An 8,763-nucleotide genomic window follows, 5' to 3' on the forward strand; every position below is an offset into this window, starting at 1 on the left:
GGGTAACTATGCGAAAGGACTGAAAAAATGGTTCAAATTTAGCAGTTGCCTACAAGTTATAATCAACCAGCCATCTTGTTTATTTTACTAGTTTTTTGTGCAGTTTGCGAGTGTTCTCTTGGTGCAGACACACACGCATGCCTTTTAACTGGTTTGACTGATTTGACTTTTGTAGATACTGTACTTGAATGCAGCGACAAACAACTGTGCTTCAACAGCATTTCACTTCTTCCTGGAGGCCACTCAGCAGCATGGTTTACCCTCAAGGTAGTGTGATTCAGATTGTTACAAAGCAACATATATTGTCAAATTTACATAGAATACTGTGTACATGTCCTTTGCCAGAATAACAGCATTGAGTATTTTCCTATAAAAGTTGATGAAAAGTGAAAAGACATGGGAACATATTTTATGCCATTTCTCCATACAGACACACTTCACAGACATTCTTCACTCATAGTCCTTACTTGTGGAATTTTTTTTGCCTCACACTACATGTTTTTAGCTGTAACTAAACTAGAAAAGGGGACTTTAAAGAAATCAACACAAAATTAGATTATTGGGCACATTTATCAATATTGACAATACTTAGTAGTGTAGTGTAATAGGTTACAAAACCTTCAAAGCCTGACAAAGAAAAATCAATTGTTCTGTTAATTCCTCCATAACTGTGACTTCAGAGTACGAGCTGACCAGGGAGTGGAGAATGTGGAAGTTGCCCGGTTTATGTTCACTGTCCATAGCAACGATCAGGGAAGTTTCATCTCAGGAGAAAGTGTCCACGATCAAAGGTACAATCACTCTGTCTTTCACATATTAACACAATATCTTGGTTCCATTCCTTCATGGAAATGCAATTTTTGGATCTCTGTATCATCAAAATATTACAACCTTCTACACTCTCTTGAAGAAAATGACTTCCTGGACATCTCGTGTACAGACGACATATTCTGTGTCCATTACGCATTTCTTCAAAGACTCAAAAAAGACTTGGAGATCTTCACTGAAGGCTGGAACCACCATCCACTCCGCACTGCGGGAAACTGCAGTCCGATACAGATGTGGGAAACTGGACAGATGCTAAACAACAGCAATGTCCATTCTGAGAACCTTGCAGTAAGTGTTTTCTCTACAGTACGTTTCTGGATAAAAAACACCCAAAACACAAGGATTGAATGCACGTTTAATAGGCAAAGATACCTTGAATGTACAGTAAATAACATAACCACATAATCTGTAGTGATCTTGTGTAAACTGAAATACTTTCTTTTGATACATTTATAGGACCTTCAAGAGCCAGACATTGATTGGGAGACTGCGGTTGACTACAATGGCAATGACTCTGAAACTGGCGTTGTTGTGCCTGAATACGAGGGCCCTTTGACGGAGGAGAAGATGGATGAACTCCAAACTTTAATTGATCCTACTGACCCAAATTTTACTGATGAACAGCTATACATTGTCTGCTATGAACATATAAAACGATTGCGGACACAAACTTAACCATCTTAACAGCGGCTAAATTCTCTCTCTAAAAAAAGAGAGAGTATTGTTACTTGTCAATTCTTTTCAATCAAATTACAGTTCCTTTTTTGATGTAGAAACAGGAAGTGTTATGATTGCATTAATGATAAAAAAAAACACATCATAGCTTAAGCAACACCACAGCTAATACGATTATCATCTAAATATTGATGATGATTGATAAGTAAAGGACTATATAAAACATTACATATAAAATATATGTAATCCCCCATTTATTTGCTTTATCTCCAAGAACAAATAACTTCTAATAAACTGCACTTTGTAAGTTAAAGGTGAAGCAACAACATTTTTAATTTTAACAAATTATTCAGCTTCATCCTCCATGTCCTGTACAAAGTCCTGCAGAAAGTTGACCACTGTGGACTCTCTCTGATGCCTCATTGTACCCATCTCACTGAAGACAGGTGACAGTGACTTCACTAGAAAGTCAGCATCCACCTTAAGTTTTCAAAAAAGAAGAAAGTCATGAAAGTTTAATTTTGAAAAATGTTTCTTAAATGATCCAATGCAGCTTATCTTTTAATGGACATTATTTATTATTTGCCTTGCAAAAAGATCCAGGAACAAAGAGCTGTCTGCAGATGTCCTTTTCTTGCTGGACCAAGCTGAGGAGGTCATTTAGTTTCATTCCAGAGGACATTTGTTGCAGCATGGGAAGTAACCTCACTGTAGAGTGTAGGACTACCGAGCTGTAACAAAAATAGTAAATTGAATAAAGTTTAAAAAAGTACAGTCGTAGAAGTTGAACTTACACTGAAGGAAATATCCTACCGCACAATGTCTTCCTTTCTGTGGAGGGACACAGGCCCTGTGTATCCACATAATAAGATCCTGTCTGTGCACTCCATCAGGGTTTCATTGCCAGCTGCCTCAATCTTTGAAAAGTACATAAGTAATAATGATATCACAACAATATACAAAACCTTAACATGAAATGATTCAGAATGCATTTTTCCCACATTTAAATGAGCTACCTCTTTTATTAGTTCCTTCAGCTCAGGGTCCGCGACGTCCTTTTCAGTTATTGATCCCTGGTCAAGTTCTCCAGTGGATATGTACCCGTAACACCACTGCATTAAAAAGTTTGGTGGTGGTCCACCCTGTGCAAGACTGACGACAAATATCTCTCCAACAGTCCTGTGATCCCAAAACAAAAAAACAACAACATACTATTAGTTATACAATAATACTTTTTTTGCAAAATAAAAACTGCCTGATTTGTTCCTAGAGACAAATAATGGCTCCTTCCCAAAAACTGCTATAAAAATAGTATATATTAATATTTTATTCTACTTTAAACACATCAGTCTTTTAGAACTACTTCAGCCTGAAATATACATATCAAATATTAATTCTATATATATATTTTTTAACCCTTTAAATGCCAGTATGTTTACATAACTCCGCTGTTTTTTATCCACAAAAAACAAAAAAACTAAAATAATTTCCATTAAATACATTTCAATGAGTACACACACACACACACACACACACACACACACACACACACACACACACACACACACCATTATCCAACATCAATAGCACACACACTTCCCTTGCAGACAACAGTAAAAAGTGTGAAACTTTGCTGCTTGCTTTGAATGGGTAAAAGTGGCGCCACCTGATGGACAAATATAAATATTACAAATTGAAAGCCAGTGGTCCAAAATGAAATCTTAACATAAAGGAATGCATTAGTTTATGTTAAGATAAACGTGGGATCAAAAATAGTGGTTTTAGTGGGTTTCAATGGGGCAGTTTTGGCGCTAGGAACTATTAAGGCAGTTTTTGTGTAGCTTAGCCATTTTAGGCTTAATTAAAGTACTGAGATGACAATTCTAAAAAAAATGTAAAATGAATATCTTCTGGCAAATTTGAGCTATATTCATTCAACACAGCCAAAATGGCTTAAAAAATAAACGGTGGCTGGAAATATCCCCAAGAACACTTAAGGGTTAATCTTTTTGAAATAATATATTTCTTATAACATGAGTATCCGTGTGCATGTGAAAAGACTGGGTGTATAGAAAAGCATTGCTGTAGTTTCACTTTATAGGCCTCTTTTTTACAACCTACTTGAAGTTGTATTTTTCAAAGTCTGTCATTGAGTACTTTGGTACTTTGCCACTGATGCCTCCCTCAAAGAACCTCCTCTCTATCCCTGCCAGCATTTCTTTTCAGAAAAGGGAGATACAAATTGGTCAGCATAGAATACGGAAGTAACAATCATCTACATGACCAATATAACCAAAATTTGTTAAGACTGATGACATGTCACCACACATTTATTTTGAAGGTCAAAAAAGAAAAACATACCAGTTAAAAATTCCTTTCTCAGAGCCCCACTGTCAATACCAGCCTCTCCTATATATGAAACTCTGAGGGGATTTTTGGGAGAAGATTTCTTTTGTCGCTGCCACTGTTTCATGCCTCTATCCAGCATCTGGTCCCTGGTAATGCAGATGCTGAAAACTGCTGCTTCATCCACCCTTTAACTATGCTTTGGATGACGTCAGCAATGCTTATAATATTGGGAAAAAAGAAAAAAATACATTTCAGTCAGACAACTCTAGATTAAGTTATATTATAGCATTAATAATTATATAATAATACAAAATAATTATAGCATGGCTGAAGCAGGTTTGGCATCTGGCTCTGTCTCAAGTTATTCATTTCCTGAAAAATGATCACAATGATTGCAGGGAATGAATAGCAGAGCCCTGTAGGGGATGTAGGGAATTTTAGAAACAGAGCTACTGGGGAGGTGTTGAGATTAAAACACCTCATGGGAAGCCAGAGCAGCAGCAATGAGCAGTAGCAGCAGTGGCAACAGAGCGGCAGTGATAGCAGCAGCAGAGTGACAGTGACAGCAGAGTAGTAGTAGTCATGAACAGGTAAGCAGAGGGTTTAAATATCCCACCCTAATCAGATGAGGAGAGTATGTGACTGATCAGCTGATCAGGATTGGCACAGCTTGTGTTGTCTGCCTGATCTAGCATCATTCAACAGTTTATTAACAATTAACAATTACTTGAACTTTTAGAAGGATTTTTTTGAGGTACCTTTTAATCTCTTGGTGTCTGCGTCGTTTTGGGGATATCTCTGTCCCATCGGTGTCCTCATCATCTGAAACTAAATTGATGGCCTTGGATGCTCTGTAGGGACACATGTGACAAGGTTTAGTCATACTAAGATCTGAGATACAGATACAAAAAGAACTGTCCAACATTTGAAATTTTGCTTTAGAAAATGCATGGGAAAACGGAGAAATACCTTTCACCACAGAAGCTTGCGTGAACTTCAACATATTCGGTGGGATACAACTGCTGACAAATAGGGCAGGCTGTCTAGAATAGCATTAGTAAATATATTAATACTGTATTGTATGGGGCGGCTGTGGCTCAGTGGTAGAGTCGGTCATCCTTCATTCGGAAGGTCAGAGGTTTAATCCCCAGCTCCCTCAGGCTACATGTCGAAGTGTCCTTGCAAGACACTGAACCCCAAATTGCTCCCATGTGTTAATGATGTCTGATTGACATTTGGGCACTTTACGTAGCAGCCAGTGTGTGAATGTTTGTGTGAATGGGTGAATGTGATATGTAGTGTAAAAGCAGCTTTGAGTGGTCGCAAAGACTAGAAAAGCACAAATCCATTTACCATTTATTCACACAAAACAAAACATTTGTTAATTAATAACTTAATAAAAACAATACTGAAAAGGAAGCTTAAGGTTCAGTTGAAAGTAAAATTGCATGCATGCCCTGGACAGTTTTGTTCTTACTTTGACATTAGGAACATTGGAACGCGAAGGAAGATCTGTGGAGTCCTTTACATGTAAGATTAATGGCAAAAATGTTTTAGAGTGTAAACATGTGTAAATGTGAATAACAGCAAACATAACTGACTTTATATTTGCATCTTTCACACACAATACACAATTTTCTTTGACCAGATCCACCTACAGGAAAATCTGTTTAATGTATGTACACAACCTGAAGTCAATCAAATTTACCATTGGACAACATACATAAGACAGTAAATAAAGCCAGAAAGCTTGAATATCTGACCAACAGCCTTGTACAACATCCATGCCCCTTTCAAAGTGGCCATTTTGGTGAAGGTCTCCTCAAGTTTTCTGGACAACTGTGTACAATTTATATAATGTAAATCTTTTGTTAAAGAGAAGCCTGTATATAATGTGTATTCCTTAATTACATTACTTTTATTATCATTCTATCTCTCAGGGGTTATATACTAAGCTTTAATGGCATCATCATTTTTAATCAAGGAAGATTATTCACATTTCAGTACGTGTGTGAGTGACCACTGCAATTAAACATGTTACAACTTACCCATAAATGATCAGCATCTTCTGTTACATTGATGGTCCTCCGACCCATCCCTGCCTGTAAAAGTCTTAGTTCATCTCCTGCTTTTGGAGTCTTCTCCATATATTTGTTGACAAGGTAAAACTGTATTGCAAAAGACTTTATATTGTGCCCTCTTTTGATGTCTGAAGAAAAATAACATGGTGTCATTTTTTTTTACAAATAGTGCTGGGAAGGATTTATAAAAGAGTAAAATAAGACAAAAAGACACCATGAGAAAAGCATGATAAGGTAAACAATGTTAAGCACTTCAAACTACAAACAAAATATATATATTTTAAATGATTAATGATGAACTGTCAAAAAAACTGTCAAACTTTATTGCCTGCATATGACAAACCTGGCCATGTTCTGCTCTACTGAGCTACTGGCCCGCTGTGGGACTCCCTGTCCACCATTGTGATGTTGGTTTTCCAAATCTGCAAAATTTTCATAATTTCAAACACAGCAAAAACACATTTGTCATTCTTACAAGGACTATCTTTTGAATAATTAAGTGCTATTACCAAAATGATACTGATTTAGCTCCCACTGGTAATATTGTGTTAATTCATCATGAAATGCATTTAAACATGCTAATAGACAATATTAAGGCGATAATAACAACAATCCTCACTGTTTCTAGGTGCTGGCTCAGACAGGGCACTCTGCAGCAAGGACACCAGCCGCTGCGCAGTATCCTGCAACTCTCCCTATCATAACAGTCCACATGGAGTAACATTAATATATGAATGGGCCTACCATAAGCAGATCGTTTTGCTGAGCGCAACATTAAATAAAAGTTACCAAGACGACAACAACAACAACAACAACAACAACAACAACAACAACAACAACAACAACAACACACATTAGGCCTAATGGTTAACAGCAGGGAGGCTGTTTAACCCTGACCTGTATATACCGGGTGCAACTTATGGAAGCGAAATATTAGTCACGGTTCGCTTCCATAGCAACTATGGGAACTATGCAAGTCCAGTCGCTGTTTTGCTAACCCATGTGCTTTGACTTCAACGAAGCCGATTGCGGTGGAGGAAGAGAGCCTCCATTCTCCCTTGTAGCAAGTCAATAAACTATCACAATTACTCCCAAGCTGTTCAATACATTTAAATTTAAATATCTGTCTGTTCCTCAACTTACCTCTTTTTTCTCTGACATCTCGATCCGCAATCAAATTCTGCCGCCAACCGCAATGATGACCCGCCCTACTCTGCCTCGGATTGGCTCTGACCTGGAGACAGTAGGCGTTTAAAGTGACCAATCAGTTAGGGGGGGGCGGGGCCGTCTATTCAATGCCCGCCGTCAAAGTGCCAAAACTCAGCCAAGCCGAGAGAGTAGAAGACACAGAGAGTGACAGCGAGCGTATACACAGAGACCACGCGCACGCAGAGAGTGACGGTGAGCGCGCAAAGAGTGGTCTTTATGCGCGCTGATTATGGTTTTTATGCGCGCAGATTTTTGGCACTGAAATGGTTACATTTAGCAGAGAAGTATGGCGAGTATTAATATTCACAAAAACCTTCGTATTTGGGTCCCAGGACACGTTTGGTAAATTTCCTGTCATTAAGAACTGCGAGGTGTTAAAGTAGGTTACATTCAAGCCTCGCAGCTGCATTTCCTGAATCATATGTTGTATGTACTCAGTCATATTTGTTTCTAAGCATCGTGTCCGGTTTTCACAGTCTACTAAGGCGCTTGTGCAAGGTATTTTATGCACATTACGAACCCCATGGAGCTGTGAGGCTAGTTTTGTTTCCAATTCTACCTGCCACACAGTCCACCTCCTCAATGAACATGTTGTGGTCTCTGCATATGCCATTAAGGTTATAATTACAGCTAAAGCCAAAATAATTACATATGTACAACATAAACTACTGGACTTTTTAATTTATGACGCCTCTTCCTTCTAGTTTCTAAAGTTTTCTGTTCAATAGTCGAATCATCTGGCCTTTGTGGCTCAATCTCTGGTTGTCCGGTATCCTCGTCCATCCCGATCCTCTCCCTCTCTTGACCCTGTAGAGTCAGAGAAGAGGAGGATGAGGTCAACTACATGAGGACCGGCTATGACACCAGATTATGCAAAGTTTTGTTTAATTTTGAGTCACCTTCTCCACCACTTCTTCTCTACAGTCTCTTCCTTTTTCACCTCTATCAGCTTTCTAGAGATTGTCACTCCAGCTGTTCTCACTTGACCTTGATCACCTTTTACCATGATCAACCTGACTGTCAGCATCATGGTCGGAGCCTTGGTGAGGGCAGGTGAAATAGTACATGGTAATGTAACCTCATTAACCCAGTATGTTGGATTCTTATCTTTTTTCTGTGAGAGTGGGGTCACCCAGTCTAACTCCTTCTCTGTAGGTCTTTGGCCCAGATCTGCACTGGCGTGTTCTACAAACTTCCCCTCTAACATCTGAAGCAGTAAATTTTGAAATTCTACCTCATAAGGTTTTCTAGTCTCCATGAATGGGAACAATAAATCACGCAAGGCATCTGGATGCAAAGTGACTCTTAAATCACCTTTTCTACCAACAGAGAGGCTTGGTCGTGTTGATCCAAAGACAGGAAGGTGGATCCTAATCATGTCCTGTAATGGAGATAAGTTTGGTCTTAAATCAGGTGTGGATGTATACATCCCCGAGTTTTTATCTTTGCCTAGTCCCTTTCTGAATCCCAATTTCTCAGAATCAAATGGGTGAAGATCTTCCTGCCCCCTTAACAGAGACAAACCAGAGCAGAGGCCTATTTTAACGGTGTCTGCACATGGAAGCACTCCCTCAGCAAAAGCTGAACAAGAGCAGTTGCCTCTAAATCCCACAGGATGATC

The sequence above is a fragment of the Semicossyphus pulcher genome, unplaced genomic scaffold (assembly GCF_022749685.1).
Source record: "Semicossyphus pulcher isolate SPU_LCO1_2020_fin unplaced genomic scaffold, fSemPul1.0.p SCAF_27, whole genome shotgun sequence".
Classification (NCBI taxonomy): domain Eukaryota; kingdom Metazoa; phylum Chordata; class Actinopteri; order Labriformes; family Labridae; genus Semicossyphus; species Semicossyphus pulcher.